Genomic DNA, 17,474 nt, shown 5'->3' on the forward strand with positions numbered 1-17,474 from the left:
TGTAGGGAGGTCATACAGGCACGTGGAGGCCACACACAATACTGACCCTCATTTTCACTTGTTTTAAGGACATTACATCAAAGTTGGATCAGCCTGTAGTGTGTTTTTCCACTTTAATTTTGGGGGTGACTCCAAATCCAGGCCTCCATTGGTTAATAAATGTGATTTCCATTGATGATTTTTGTGTGATTTTGTTGTCAGCACATTCAACTTTGTACAGAACAAAGTATTCAATGAGAATATTTCATTCATTCAGATCTAGGATGTGTTATTTGAGTGTTCCCTTTATTTTTTAGAGCCGTGTATATACAGCCCTGCTCTCACTGAGCGCCGCAACTATCAAGTGCGGGCAGGTGTCAGCTCTATATGAGAGCTAATACCCATGATTGATGTTAGGGTGTTTAACCCCTGTGATACTACTGTCAATAATGAAGGCTATCACTCCATTTTGCAACGCCATGCCATACCCTGTGGACAGCGCTTGATTGGAGCCAATTTAATCCTACAACAGGACAATGACCCAAAGCACACCTCCAAATTCTGCATGAACTATTTAGGGAAGAAGCAGGCAGCTGGTATTCTATCTGTAATGGAGAGGCCAGCGCAGTCACCAGATCTCAACCCCATTGAGTTGTTGTGGGAGCAGCTTGACCGTATGGTACGCAAAAACTGCCCATCAAGCCAATCCAACTTGTGGGAGGGGCTTCAGGAAGCATGGGGTGAAATTTCTCAAGATTACCTCAGCAAATTAACAGCTAGAATGCCAAAGGTCTGCAATGCTGGAATTGCTGCAAAGGGAGCATTCTTTGACGAAAGCAAAGTTTGAAGGAAAAAATTATTCTTTCTAATAAAAATCATTATTTCTAACCTTGTCAATGTCTGGACTAGATTTTCTATTCATTTTGCAACTCATTTGATAAATAAAAGTATGAGTTTTCATGGAAAACACAAAATTGTCTGGGTGACCCCAAACTTTTGAACGGGTAGTGTATATGTAACAAAAAAAGTACACCTTTTTGGCATTGCCGCGTCCAGAACGACCCAACCTATATAACTGTCCTACTAGTTAACCCCTTCAGTGAACTATGCTTTATCATACCGCCGAAAAAAAGTGGAATAAAACGCGTTCAAAAAGACAAATGTAAATAAAAATGGTACCACTAAATACGTCATCTTGTCCTTCAAAAAAATCAAGCCGCCATACAGCTCCATCAGCGAAAAAATAAAAAAGGTATAGCTCTCAGAATATAGTAATGCAAAAATAATTCTTTTTTTCTATAAAATAGTTTTTATGTAAAAGCGACAAAACATATAAAAACTATATAAATGTAATATCACTGTAAATTTACTGACCCAAAGAATAAAGCTGCCTTATCAATTTTACTATATGCGGAACTTCATAAGAAAAAAACCCCAAAAAAAACATTGCTGAATTGCTGATTTTGTTCATTCTGCCTCCCAAAAATTGGAATAGAAAGCAATCAAAAAACGTTGTGCTCAAAAATGGTACCAATGAAAACATCAACTCATCCCCCCAAAAAAGAAGCCATCACATTAGCTGTCTAAATACGGGGATGCAAAAAACGTGTTTTTGCAATAAAAAGCATCTTTTAGTGTGTGACAGCTGCCAAATATAAAAAAAAACGCTATAAATCTGGTATCACTGTAATCGCACCAACCCGAAGAATAAAGTAGTCTAATCACTTATACCGCATGAGGAACGGCGTAAAAAAAATAAATAAAACCAATTCTTCACCTGCTGCTGATTTGTTTATTCTGCCTCCCAAAGATTGCAGTGATGCCCGGCTCACATTTATCCTGCACTCTGCGCTGAGCGCTTATACCGGGGTTTCCATGTAAATCTCTGAAATATGTGATTCAGACAGAACCCTGACTGGAAGATTCCCTATAATGAGGCAGATGGAGACACTATGAATGCTGTCTGACCTGTGATCTGGCTGTGTTGGTCTTTTTAGGCATGCATAAAAGCATGGTCCGTTAGTTTTGTGCACTTCTGAAAAGAAGGACACCGCTGAACAGAGGCCAGATGGAGTCCAGAGTAACTCTGCTGCCTCATAGTGAATGGATCCATCGGGGGTTTCATCTGTCACGTCACTCGGAGAGTTAGATGGAAACCCCAAAGTAAGTGCTCAGCGTAGAGCGCCGGATAAATGTGATCCAAAATGTTCCTAATAAAAGCTTCAACTCAATCCACAAAAAAAAGCAAGTCCCTACTCAGGTCCGTCATCTGTTAACGGCAGGGCTGTGGAGTCGTTAAGCCAAGCCTTCGACTCCGACTCCTCAGTTTGCATGACTCTGACTCCCTCATACATGGCTCATGTTTAAGTGATAAATTTACGGTAGGACACATTTTTCTCAGCTAAAAGTCTAGACCCTTAGATCAGGAATAGGACAGACATTTATAGGACATTTCATAACTTTCCCAAATTGTTATGAAAAAATATTCCCCATAAACTGCATTGAACTACTGTACCCAATTTATTATGTATTTTAGAAGTCGGTCCATTTTATACCAACTCCATGACTCCGACTCCACATCCCTGGTTAACGGAAATATAGGGGGCTTCCACGTTACTGGTAGTGCAGAGGCTCTGGAAAAGCTCTATAGCTCCTTGCCTCCGAAAAGAAATTCAGCAAAGTATGCTCTCCCAAATCCAAATGCGCCCCTGCCTTCTGAGCCCCACAGTGTACCTAAACCACATTTAGCACCCACATGTTTGGCATTTCTGTAGCGATGAGAGCCCATCTAATTTACGGGTGCACGTCTCCAGAAGCACGAGCTTGGCATAATGTACTGGTCACGACAACATACTGGGCACTGCAGTGGCAGATTGTAATTTTCACTCCACAACATCCACTGCTGCTTGTTTCTGAAAAACACCCCTGGAGTCAAAATCATCATTACACCTGTAAATAAATTCCTACAGGGGTATAACTTCCAAAATGGTGTCACTTGAGGGTGGATTCTGCTCTTCTAGCACTTAGGGGTCTGTATATGGAGTCCGCAAACTATTCTATGAAAATATGCGCTCCAGGAGGCAAATAGCGCTCCGTCCCTCCTGAGTCTCGCAGTCTGTCTAAGCAGTACTGTATAGCCACATAAGGGGGAATTTCAACATTCAGCAGAAATTGTGGGACCCATTTTGGTGCCATTTTTACCCATTTCCCAGGGTAAAAATGTAAAATCTGGGTCTTGAACAAATGGGGTCACTTATGGGGGGGGGTTCTGCTTTTCTGGCACCCTCAAACCGGTCCAACAAAATCTGAACTCCACTATGGCGCTTCTTCCCTTCTGAGTTTTGCACTGTCTCTCAAAAGTAGTTTTTGACCACATATTGGGTATCATTGTACTCAGGAGAAATTGCACAACAAATTTTGGAATGAATTTTCTCCTGCTATCCTTGTGAAAATGAAAAGATTTGGGGCTAAAACAACATTTTTGTGGGAAAAAAATGTGATTTTATTTATTTTTTATTTTCACGGCTCAACGTTATAAAATTCTGTGAAGCACCTGGGGGTTCAAGGTGCTCATCACATGTCTACATAAATTCCTTGAGGGGTCTAGTTTCCAAGATGGTGTCACTTGTGGGGGGGTTTCCACTGTTTAGGCACATCAGGGGCTCCCCAAACACGACATGACATCCGCTAATTATTCCAGCAAATTTTGCATTCAAAAAGTCAAATGGCGTTCCTTCCCTTCCAAGCCCTGCCGTGCGCCCAGACAGTGGTTTCCCTCCACATATTGGGTATGTGCGTACTCAGGAGAAATTTCACAACAAATTTTGGGGCCCATTTTCCTCTGTTACTCTTGTGAGAGTAAAAAAAATTGAGTCTAAAGTAAAATTTTTGTGAAAAGATAAATGTTTCTTTTTTCCTTCCACATTTCATTAATTCCTGTGAAGCACCTGACGGGTTAATAAACTTCTTGAATCTGGTTTTGAGCACCTTGAGGGATGCAGTTTCCAGAATGGTGTCAATTTTGGGTATTTTCTGTCCTATAGACCCCTCAAAGTCACTTCAAATGTGATGTGGTCCCTTTAAAAAAAAAATAGTTTTCTTAATTTTGTTGTAAAAATGAGAAATCGCTGGTCAATTACTAACTTGCTAACAAAAAAAAAAGTTTCAAAAATTGTCTGATGTAAAGTAGACATGTGGGAAATGTTATTTATTAACCATTTTGTGTGACATAACTGATTTAAGGGCATAAAAATTAAAAGTTTGAAAACTGCAAAAGTTTCGCCAAATTTTCAGTTTTTTTCACAAATAAACACAAGTCATATCGAAAAAAATGTAACTACCGTATTTTTCGGACTATAAGACGCACCGGACCATAAGACGCACCTAGGTTTTAGAGGAGGAAAATAAAAAAAAATAAAAATGTAAGCAAAAAATGTGGTCATGATGCACTTTTAAGGGGGAGGGGGTCTTCTGCTGACACTGGTATAGGGGTAATGTCCCCCAATTCTGACAATATCCCCCATCCTGGTATATATGCCCCCCCCTTCCTTTTGTACGTGGTCCCCATCCTGGTATGCATGGCACCCCTCATCCTTGTCCTGGTATGCATAGCACCCCTCATCCCTGTCCTGGTATGCATGGCACCCCTCATCCCTGTCCTGGTATGCATGGCACCCCTCATCCCTGTCCTGGTATGCATGACACCCCTCATCCCTGTCCTGGTATGCATGACACCCCTCATCCCTGTCCTGGTATGCCTGGCTCCCCTCATCCCTATCCTGGTATGCATGGCACCCTTAATCCCTATCCTGGTATGCATGGCACCCTTAATCCCTATCCTGGTATGCATGGCACCCTTAATCCCCATCCTGGTATGCATGGCACCCTTAATCCCCATCCTGGTATGCATGGCACCCCTCATCCCCGTCCTGGTATGCATGGCACCCCTCATCCCCGTCCTGGTATGCATGGCACCCCTCATCCCCGTCCTGGAATGTATGGCACCCCTAATCCCTTATCTGGTATGTATGGCACCCCTCATCCCTGTCCTGGTATGCATGGCACCCCCTAATCTCTATCCTAGTATGCATGGTCCCCCTAATCCCCATCATGCTGCACATTAAAAAAAAATAAACACTCCTACTCACCTTTCTTCTTTCCTCCAGCGCTGCGTTCTGTCTGCCTGCACTGATCTCTCCATGTGAGTCACGCATGATGTCACTGCAATGCGCGGCTCACATGGAGAGATCAGCTGCCGGAAGTCACTGCTCCCCACACCGGGACTGTGTGCGCGGGGAGCAGTGACTTCACTCTCCTTCATAGCCGGCACACATCGGAGCCGTGCTGCGGCTGCTCATTAAAGGGCATGAATATTCACCCCCTCCCCACGCCCATGGGCGTGGAGAGAGGTTGAATATTCATGCCCTTTAACAGTGGGCACAGGCTATTCCGGCAGGAGCCGCAGCGTGGCTACACTGTGTACCACTATTAAGGAGCATGAATACTCAGTGCTCCCCACGCCCCATGGGCGTGGGGAGCAGTGAATATTCATTTTCTTTAGCAGCGGGGACAGTGTAGGCTGCAGCGGGTGGCTGCTGCCTCCTGTGCCCCGCTCCTCCACCCATACCGCTCCCCCCACATCACACATACATATACACCCCCCCCAACATTCAGACTATAAGACGCACCCCCCCATTTTCCTCCAAAATTTTGGAGGAAAAAAAGTGCGTCTTATAGTCCAAAAAATACGGTACTATCATGAGGTACAATATGTCACGAAAAAACAGTCTCAGAACCAGTGGGATCTGTTGAAGCGTTCCAGAGTTATTACCTCATAAAGTGACACTTGTCAGAATTTAAAACATTGACCTCGTCATGTAGGTGAAAACAGGCTTTCGGGGGATAGAGGGATATAAGTGACCCCATAACCCCGGAAAATGCAATTTTAATGTAAGTCTGCAGACGAGTAGTGTCAGCATGCTGCCCGGTCGCCTTACTGAAAGTGCAGCTACTTGGAGAAAATTAACTTATTCCCGCCCAGGAGCCACTGGCTTTCAGTCCATGGGGGCATGCACAAAGCTAATACAATCACTGCTCACTACTGTGAGCACAATCTGTAAGCATTACCCTGCACTATTGACAGCTCGCTCTACACAGATGCGCTGTATAGCCTGCAGTCAGTGTGTTGGGGCTTGCTTAGAGCTGACGCTCACAATATAGTGAGTGGTGATTGTAGCCCCCATGACTGAAATCCGGCAGCTCCTGGCAGGAAACAAGTTAATTTTCTTCTGGTAGTCACACTTTCAGTAAGGCAGCCAGACAACATTTGCAATTACATGATCTATGTGATAACTTCCGGATTGGTGGGGGTCTGACCCCTTGGACCTGCAACCATACTGAAAACAGGGCTCTGAAATGCATGTGTGCCATAGCTGTGTGCATTCATTGAGGCAATGCTAGAGACAGTACAGCACTTGACTTTTCCCATCCCTACTACAGCACCATAGAGAGAAAGTATCCGCCCCCTAGGACAGGAAACCTACAGATTTAAAAGGCGGAGCCTTTCCTCCCGCTTCAGTTTTTACCTGTCTTTGGACGGAGACCTTCAGTCCCTGGTGATGCCCAAGATATTCGGGGCTTGCTTTACTCCCCGGTCGGGTAGGTGGATTCCAGAGGCTAGAGCAGTCATGGGGGGGGGGGGGGGGTTCTCAGCTGAACACCCAGCTGAGAAAATGTGGCCTGCCAACAGCCGAGCCCGTGTCCAGTGAGGCCTGGCTCAGGAGGATGCGGCGAAGTTTCACCTTCCTTTCGCGACAGCTGCGGCAGGCTAATGGCAGTGGGAGGTCCATAGGTCCTCCAGGAAATCCTGGACCTCCTTTCTCAGGGTCCAGTCTTATTCCCCAGGGTAAAGAATTTCCATCTGACTGAGTGGCATTTGCACTCCTTGAATCAAAGGGATTTTCCAAAAATGTAGTTTCTATCCTTATGGGATGTAGGAAGAAGGTAACGGGGAAGTCTAGCAACAATGGGACCTAAAACCTAACCTTTAATATTTATTGATTAATAAGTCTTGCAAAGGACTAACATATAAAAGACACGTATAAAAACAAAAAAAAGCTTGCCCTCCATGGGTATTGAATATACCACATGAATTAAATGATATCACAGTACAAGTCAAAATCTGAATATCAACTATCTAGGTATCAAGACTGGGCAATAGCATAACCTAATTGGTCAATCCACACCCCATTGATAATACTATAAATAGGAATGGTCTCACCTAAAATCCTAATGATTACTCAAGTACTTGTTCAGGATAGTGGAGCATAAGCAAATTGAGATACTGGCCATGACTATTCACCCAACGCATTTCTTCCTATGTCAGGATTGATCAAAATTGATCAGGATTTAGAATACTTCACCCAGTGGAACAACATGAGGATGTCTCGCCGCTGCTCACGGTAAACGGGACATAATGTATCTCGCAGAATAATTACTCCATTATGCTTTAAATATGCCTCCGCCGGAAGAAAGTAACAACAAAAATTTATGCAAGGGTTTGGAAGAAGTTTGTCACAGATGACACCGAGGAGATCATGCAGATCCCACCGCTTTGCCACCAGCTTCATAGGGAACGCAACTCTGCTGTCTCCAATAATCAAGACAATTACACAATTGACTGACGAATGATGGACGAGGCTGTGGCTGCTTCCACTCTTAGGCTGGTTATTGGGGAACTTGCAGTGAGCATATGGTTTATACACCTCAGATTCCAACTCATGGCATATACAGTGGGGAAAATAAGTATTCGATAGACTGCCAATTTTGAAAGTTCTCCCACCTATAAAGAATGGAGAGGGCTGTAATTTTTAACGTGGGTACACTTCAACTGTGAGAAACAGAATCTAAAAATAAAAAAACAGAAAATCACATTGTATGATTTATAAGTACTTAATTAAATTGCATTTTTTGCATGAAATATTTGATTACCTACCAACCCGCAAGGATTCTGACTTTCACAGACCTGTTAGTTTTTATTTAAGAAGCCCTCCTACTCTGCATTTATTACCTGTATTAATTGCACCTGTTTGAACTAGTTACCTTTCTAAAAGACACCTGTCCACACACTCAATCACACTCCAACCTCTCCACCATGGCCAAGACGAAAGAGCTGTCTAAGGCCACCAGGGACAAAATTGTAGACCTGCGCAAGGCTGGGATGGGCTATGGGGCAATATGCGAGCAGCTTGTTGAGAAGGCAACAACTGTTGGCACAATTATTAGAAAATGGAAGAAACACAAGATGACTGTCAGTCTTCTTCAGTCTGGGGCTCCATGCAAGATCTCACCTCGTGGACTAAGGATGATTCTGAGAACGGTCAGGAATCAGCCCGGAACTACACAGAGGACTGGTCAGTGACCTAAAGAGAACCGGGACCACAGTCTCAAACATTACTGTTGGTAACATACTACACCATCATGAATTAAAATGCTGCAGGGTACAAAAGGTCCCCTTGCTCACGTCAAAACATGTTCAGACCTGTTTGAAGTTTTCCAGTGACCATCTGGATGATCCAGAGGAGGCATATTGAAGGTTATGTGATCAGATGAGACCAAAATATAACTTTTTGGTATCAACTCCACTCACCGTGTTTGGAGGAAGAAGGTTGAGTACAACCCCAAGAATACTGTCCCAACCGTGAAGCACGTTGGGGGAAACATCATACTTTGGGTGTGCTTTTCTGCAAAGGGTATAGAACGACCACCGTATTGAAGGGAGGATGGATGGGGTCCTGTATTGCGAGATTTTGCCCAACAAACTCATTCCCTCAGTAAGGGCATTGAAGGTGGGTCGTGGCTGGGTCTTCCAGCATGAAAATGACCTGAAACACACAGCCAGGGCAACTAAGAAGTGGCTCCATAGGAAGCATTACAAGGTCCTGGAGTGGCCTAGCCAGTCTCCAGATCTTAACCCAATAGAAAATCTTTGGAGGGAGCTGAAACTCAATGTTGCCCAGTGACAGCCCTGAAACCTGAAAGATCTGGAGAAGATCTGTATGGAGGAGTGGGCTAAAATCTTTGCTGCAGTGCGTGCAAACTTGGTCAAGAACTAAAGGAAACATCTGATCTCTGTAGTTGCAAACAAAGGTTTCTGTACCAAATATTAACTTCTGTTTTTCTATTATATCAAATATTTATTTCATGCAATAAAATGCAAGTTAATTATGTAAAATTCATACAATGTGATTTTCTGTATTTTTTTTGTTGTTGTTGTTTAGATTGAAGTGTACCTACGATAAAATTTACAGACCTCCATTTTTTATAGGTGGGAAATCTAGCAAAATCGGCAGTGCATAAAATACTTATATACCGTATTTTTCGGACCATAAGACGCACCTAGGTTTTAAATGAGGAAAATAGGGAAAAAAAATTTAAGCAAAAAATGTGGTCATGATGCTGTGCTATGGGGGAGGGGGTCTGCTGCTGACACTGGTATTGGGGTAATGTCCCCCAATTCTGTTAATATCCTCCATCTTGGTATGTATGGCCCCTCCTTCCTGGTATAAGTGGCCCCCATCCCATTCTGGTATGCATGGCACCCCTTTATACCCCATCTTGGTATGCATGGCACCCCTTTATCCCCCATCCTGGTATGCATGGCACTCTCTGAGCTCCCATCCTGGTATGCATGGCACCCTCTGAGCCCCCATCCTGGTATGCATGGCACCCTCTGAGCCCCCATCCTGTTATGTATGGCACCCTCTAAGCCCCCATCCTGGTATGCATGGCACCCTCTGAGCCCCCATCCTGGTATGCATGGCACCCTCTGAGCCCCCATCCTGGTATGCATGGCACCCTCTGAGCCCCCATCCTGCTATGTATGGCACCTTCTGAGCCCCCATCCTGCTATGTATGGCACCTTCTGAGCCCCCATCCTGGTATGCATGGCACCCCTCTGAGCCCCCATCCTGGTATGTATGGCACCCTCTGAGCCCCCATCATGCTGCCTATAAAAAAAAAAGAACACTCATACTCCCCTCCTCTCTCCTCCAGCGCTGTCCCGCTCTGCTGCCGACACGATCACTGTGTGAGCCGCGCATGGCGTCCCTGCCATGCGCCCTCACACAATGTGATGTTGTGCTGGAATAGTCACTGCTCCCCACGCCGGGACTCTGTGCGTGGGGAGCAGTGACCATTCAGTCAGTTCAATAGCCGGCGCACTGTACCGCAGCGCGGCTCCTGCTGCTGCTCTGTGGTCAGTGTGCCTGCTATTAAAGACCATGAATATTCACTACAACCCATGGGAGTGGGTTGTAGCGAATATTCATGAGCTTTAATAGCAGGTACACAGACCGCAGAGCAGCAGGAGCCATGCTGCGGCTCCAGTGTGCCGGCTATTAAGAGAAATGAATATTCATTTTCTTTAGTAGCGGGCACAGGGAATATTCATTTTTCTTTAGTAGCGGGCACAGCTAGGCTGCAGCAGGCGGCTGCTGCCACTCCTCCACACCCACCACCATGCGGCCATACGATAATATAGTATTCGGACTATTAGACGTACCCCCCACTTTCCTCCAAAATTTTGGAGGAAAAAAGTGCGTCTTATAGTCAGAGAAATACGGTGTGTATAATATATGTATAATATATATATATATATATAATGTGTGTACTGTACAGACCAAAAGTTTGGACACGCCTTCTCATTTAAAGCTTTTTCTGTATTTTCATGACTATGAAAATTGTACATTCACACTGAAGGCATCCAAACTATGAATTAACAATACAAGTGGAATTATATACTTAATTTCAGTTGTTTCACACTTTTTTGTTATGTCTCATATTCTAGGTTCTTCAAAGTAGCCACCTTTTGCTTTGATGACTGCTTTGCACACTCTTGGCATTCTCTTGATGAGCTTCAAGAGGTAGTCACTGGAAATGGTCTTCCCTTCACAGGTGTGCCCTGTAAGGTTTAATAAGTGGGATTTCATGCCTTATAAATGGGGTTGGGACCATCAGTTGTGTTGTGCAGAAGTCTGGTGGATACCCAGCTGATAGTCCTACTGAATAAACTGTTAGCTGCCTTTTTCCTTGCCATAATACAAATTCTGAGTAAAGAAAAACGAGTGGCTATCATTACTTTAAGAAATGAAGGTCAGTCAGTACGAATAATTGGGCAAACTTTGAAAGTGTCCCCAAGGGCAGTTGCAAAAGCCATCAAGCACTACAAAGAAACTGGCTCACATGAGGACCGCCCCAGGAAAGGAAGACCAAGAGTCACCTCTGCTTCTGAGGATAAGTTTATCTGAGTCACCAGCTTCAGAAATCACAGGTTAACAGCAGCTCAGATTAGAGACCAGGTCAATGCCACACAGAGTTCTAGCAGCAGACACATCTCTACAACAACTGTTAAGAGGAGACTTTGTGCAGCAGGCCTTCATGGTAAAATAGCTGCTAGGAAACCACTGCTAAGGACAGGCAACAAGCAGAAGAGACTTGTTTGGGCTAAAGAACACAAGGAATGGACATTAGACCAGTGGAAATCTGTGCTTTGGTCTGATGAGTCCAAATGTGAGATCTTTGGTTCCAACCACCGTGTCTTCGTGCGATGCAGAAAAGGTGAACAGATGGACTCTACATGCCTGGTTCCCACCGTGAAGCATGGAGGAGGAGGTGTGATGGTGTGGGGGTGCTTTGCTGGTTTTATTCAAAATTGAAGGCATACTCAACCAGCATGGCTACCACAGCATCTTGCAGCGGCATGCTATTCCATCCGGTTTGCGTTTAATTGGACCATCGTTTATTTTTCAACAGGACAATGACCCCAAACACACCTCCAGGCTGTGTAAGGGCTATTTGGCCAAGAAGGAGAGTGATGGGGTGCTACGCCAGATGACCTGTCCTCCAGTCACCAGACCTGAACCCAATCGAGATGGTTTGGGGTGAGCTGGACCTCAGAGTGAAGGCAAAAGGGCCAACAAGAGCTAAGCATCTCTGGGAACTCCTTCAAGATTGTTGGAAGACCATTTCCGGTGACTACCTCTTGAAGCTCATCAAGAGAATGCCAAGAGTGTGCAAAGCAGTCATCAAAGCAAAAGGTGGCTACTTTGAAGAACCTAGAATATAAGACATATTTTCAGTTGTTTCACACTTTTTTGTTAAGTATATAATTCCACATGCGTTAATTCATAGTTTTGATGCCTTCAGTGTGAATGTGCAATTTTCATAGTCATGAAAATGCAGAAAAATCTTTAAATGAGAAGGTGTGTCCAAACTTTTGGTCTGTACTATATATATATATATATATATATATATATATATATATATATATAATGTTTATATAATTAAATAGAGGTCCTTCCATGCTCTGTAAACCACTGAAGTGGGAGGACAGGCTCCGCCTTTTAAATTTGTAGGTTTCCTGTCCTTGGCGGCGGATCCGCACTCTCTCCATGAAAATCATGGAGAAAATCAAACTACCGGTAAGTAATTATTAATTTTTGCAGCAGTCTCATAAAGAATAGTGTGCTTCCATCACTCTATTCAAACTGGGCATTTCAGACCCATATTCTGGGAATCAGTGGAGATCCCAGGGGTCAGACATCCACTGATTCACAAGTTACCACTTGTCCTTTGGATTGATGACGTTCTTTGATGAGTACACCTTTAACTAGACATCATCTATATAGGAGGGGTTGTGCCACTTATGCATGTTATTACTCCATTTAGAACTTTCATCACAGATCGGTCCAAAAATACTGGACTCCGGGATGGAAACCCAACAGTTTCCATTATAGTCGGTGGAGGCTTGTAAAATATTAAAGTCTTACAGATATTTTAGAATTTTGGATGAGATATGGTGTCCTATTAGCACAATGTGTATACCCACTTTTCATGGCAATGATTTCTGGTATGAGTGTCTTTCTTACATATTTTCTAAGGCAATTCCTGGTACTGTAATGTGTCCTAAGGCATTAGTAATATCACAACAACAAATGCAGGACAATAAAATGCGCATATACACACAAGTGTTATTCATGGTAGAGATAAAATCAAATATGTCTGATGTGCCCATAGTCTTTTATTGCATATCAAAAATACACACATGGGTGGGTGGAAGCTGTGTACATGTAGAATATGTGAAAGGTGATAAATACATACAATATCATCATGAGTCAAAAGCCTAAATAGCCATCCTCAATATACATCCATATATGTAAGTGTAGGTATAGATATATCAGAGACGTGACATCAACAAGCAAGAAGATAGACATCAATTCTGCAAATATAAACAGTGTAAAAGAGAGAAATACCTCACATCATATGCCAAAAATGGAAGAGTAAAATATCATAAAGACAGAGGGCAAAGTAGCCATAATCATGAAGTATATATGTATACACCCACCCGTGGAACCTGATGCACGTTTCGCTAATGCTTCTTCTGGGGTACAACGCTTTCTATTTTTATTCTGAAATCCGCACTGTTCTTCGTTACCATTAGTCTGGGGCCGTCTGCATGCGATTCCTATTGCTCTGAATTAGAGACACATATAGTCCTACCTTGAGATGTAGCGACTGGAGGCTTAGGCACTTGTGTGCATGTACAGTTGGGCTGAGAAGTGTTTGGACAGTGTAAAAATTTTCCTTGTTTAGTCTCTACACCACCACAATGGATCTGTAACAAAGCATTACAATGGGATTGAAGTGAACATTTCCAGCTTTAGGTTTTTACAATTTTACATTAACCGTTTAAGATTTATAGCCATTTTTTACATTATTTTCAGGGACTCAAAGGTAATTGGATAAACTAATATTCTAAAGATTAGTTTTAGTATTTAGTTGCAAAATCTGTCTTTCCTTCCTTGAGATACCTTACCACCGTCATACTCAGTTGCTGCTTGTATGCGATCTTTGTGCTCCTTTTTGTTATCAGTAAGTGATAGGCCTGCTCAGTGGGCCATTGAACAATATTCCATAACTATCTGACAGAATGGGAGCAGAATACATAGCTCTATACACTTCAGAGCTCATACTGCTTCTTCTATCCGCAATGATCCAGTTCCATTGGCGGCCATAAATGCCCATGACATAACACTCACTCTACCACTTTTAACAGATGATGTGACTCTGCTTATCCTGTACTGACTATACAGAGATGTGGCCCCATACAGCCAATTACTGGCCGCAGTAGTGATGACATAGCCATAGCTGCAGCCAATGATTGGAAGAAGCTGTCACATGGCTATACCCAGAGAAAAAGAAAGTACGGAGCACTGTCAGGAGCACCCTGGGCATAGCTATTAGCGGAGAGGGGGCGGATCAAAGGATTTCATTTTAAAACATGTTGGGCCAGGTTTTTTTTTTAAATAGTGATCGGCAAAGTACTGTAATCAGTAGCCATCACTGGAAGCCAGTGTGTTCCTGTTTCTTTTAGGGTTGACCCAGACTGGTGCTTTTAACTTAGTTTTACTTCTAAAAAGCTTCTTTAAAAGTGTTGTCCGGTTAAAATAAGTGATCAGCTTATCCACTGGTGCCCGCTGGACCCGCACTGATCGGCTGAACAGGGCACTTGTATCCCTGTTTGAATGGAGTAACAGTGCGCTTTCTATGGGGCTGCCGAGCTCTGTGCTCAGCTGTTTCCGGCAGCCCCATGGAGAATGAATGGGCATCCAACCTGCAACTGGTATAAAAGTGCCCAGTTAGGAATAATAATCCCCCATTCTGACGATCGGTTGGGGTCTCAGCGGCTCGACACTTACAGATCCCATAACATGTTTAAACCTCTCTTACCGTTTAAAGACCAGAGAATTTTTCGTTTACCCACTTTTATTTTTTCCTCACCTTCTCTGAAGAGCCACATAACTTTATTCTTCCATCAACATAGACACGAGGGATTGTTTTTTTGCAAGCTAAGTTGTAATTTTGAATGGCACCATTCATTTTACCATATAATGTACTGAAACACATGGGTATACAATTCCAAGTGTGATGAAACATTGAAAAAATATAATCCCTTCATTACTTTTTTTTTTTGTCTTGTTTTTTATATGCCGTTAAAGGGGTATTCCCATCTCCAAGATCCTGTCACGATGGGTATGGGGAGAATCCAGTATATAACAACAGGAAAAGGGAAGGGCATCCTACAAGTAGAGAAAGGGGGAATGGAGACCCCTAAACAACTCAAACAACAAACCCTGACTCCCCTATGGACACTATATAGGTTCTGCACCTATCGCTGAGCAGGAAACATGGCCCTAGCTGACCCTACAGCTAGGCCCTAGGTAGGGAGGGGAGAGGTAAGCACTAGTCAGCCCCACTGCAAACTAAAGTACATAGAAGGGAAATGAACAAGGGAATGCACTTAGCTTCAAGATGACACTGGAGAAAACACGGCAACAATCACGAAGGAACTCCAAGAAAATTCTAGCCGACTACTAGAATTCCAGGCCTGAATATATCAGAACATTCTATCACCAGCAGCTCTCTGGAGAAACTGAGTGTATTTAAGGATACAGCAAGGACGTGCTAATTAGCAGCAGAAGGTGAGGATCACCGCTGGTGTTAGAACTCTCCTGTTAGGTTTTTTCTATTATGCTGGTCACATGACAGTTTTTGCCTATTTAATCCTGCTCCGCCCTTCTGGCCTTGCTGGACTTCATTGTAATTTCTACTCTTAAGCTAGCCAGGTGCTTTGTTACCTTTCTCAGTCAGTTTAGCTAGGTCTTTTGACCTCTATGTTCTATGTTGTTTGTTTGTCTTTTTACTGCTACAATTTCTGCTAGGAGGTGTCCATCTTTCTCCCAGTCCCTAGTTCTTGTAGGGATCCCTTCCTCACATCTATAGGTCTTCGTTCAGACTAGCTGAGGACTTTAGCGGGTCTGATCGCAGGATCAGGTTCCCCGTTACGTCGTAGGGATCTAGCTTAGTTCTATTGTAGGGGCAGATCTCCTGTCTTTCCTTAGTGCTTGTAGCAGATCATAACATTAAGTCCAGCCCAAAAAATTTCTCTAAGGAAAGACCTCCAGTTTCCATCATGGTGTCGGTTCAGGATTTGGCTCAACGCCTGCAGGGACTCTCTCTGGAGGTGGCCAAGCTCCAACAACACGTGAGTAGCTGTTCTGGAGCGCATTTTGTGGAGCCAAAGGTACGATTGCCTGATTTATTTTTTGGTGAACAACAAGATTTTTTTTTCCTTTAAAAATGCTTGTTTATTGTATTTTCGTTTGAGACCCAGATCCTCTGGTGATAAATCACAGCGCATAGGGTTCATAATGTCACTTTTGCGCAAAGAACCTCAGGGATGGGCCTTTTCTCTCCAACCTAGTGATCCGTGCTTTAGATCAGTGGATAGTTTTTTTTCTGCTTTGGGGTTGTTGTATGATAATCCTGATCGTGTCTCATCAGCTGAGACGGAATTGAGACATTTGAGGCAGGGATCAGGTTATGTGGAAAATTATTGTACTCACTTCCGTCGGTGGTCTGCTCAGGTGGGGTGGAACGATTCAGCTCTGAAAAGTTTGTTTCTTGCTGGGCTAGGTGAAAGGGTTAAGGATCTGCTGATTGCTTATCCTACACCTGGAAACTTGCAGGAGGCAATGCAATTAGCTATACGGGTGGACAGGAGACTGCGTGCAAGGGTTAATGAGAGTAAATCCTCTGCCATGTCAGCTCCGAGTCTTGAGAAGGTCTGTACTGACACTGGAGAGCCGATGGAGATTGGGGCGATGTCACCCCGCTCTCAGGAAAAAGACCGCAGGTTTTCTGAAGGTTTGTGCTTTTATTGCGGCAAATCTGACCATTTCATTAAGAACTGTGTGCTTCGTATGAACAAAGAAAAAAAAAAGGTCAGTTACGCCCGTATAGCCTGTTTAAACACTAAGGGTGTATTTCTTTCTGCTACTACCGCAGCTCAGGAAGAATTAATTGAATTTCGGGTATTTGTGGATTGTGGTTCTACTCTGAATGTGATTGATGGGGGATTCTTGGAAAAACTTAATTTAAAACCCAAACCTTTGTCATCCCCTATTGCCGTGGTTTCTGTCGATGGCTCTCCCTTGAAATGTGTTACTCACAAGGTTTATGAATTTCCCCTCACTATTAATGGTATTCACCAAGAAAATTTGGATTTGGTGGTATTAAATAATTTGCCTTCTCCAGTAGTTTTGGGGTTGCCCTGGTTAAAATTGCACAATCCTGTACTGGATTGGTCTACCAATGAAATTAAGTCCTGGAGCCCTAAGTGTTATGACAAGTGTTGTAACGGGCGCATTGCTGCTGTGGATAAAGGGGAATTACCTGTACCTATTCAGGATTTTTGGAAAGTTTTTTCTGAGGAGGAGTCGCAAATTTTGCCTCCCCATAGAGACTACGATTGTACCATTGAATTTGTCCCTGGAGCGACTCTTCCTAAAAGTCGTTTATTTAATCTGACTATTCCTGAGAGAAAGGCTTTGGAGGAATACATACAGACGAGCTTGGCCTCCGGTCATATCAGACCC

Source organism: Phyllobates terribilis, unplaced genomic scaffold (genome assembly GCF_046119375.1).
Source record: "Phyllobates terribilis strain yellow unplaced genomic scaffold, ASM4611937v1 Scaffold_5__5_contigs__length_657084704, whole genome shotgun sequence".
Lineage (NCBI taxonomy): Eukaryota > Metazoa > Chordata > Amphibia > Anura > Dendrobatidae > Phyllobates > Phyllobates terribilis.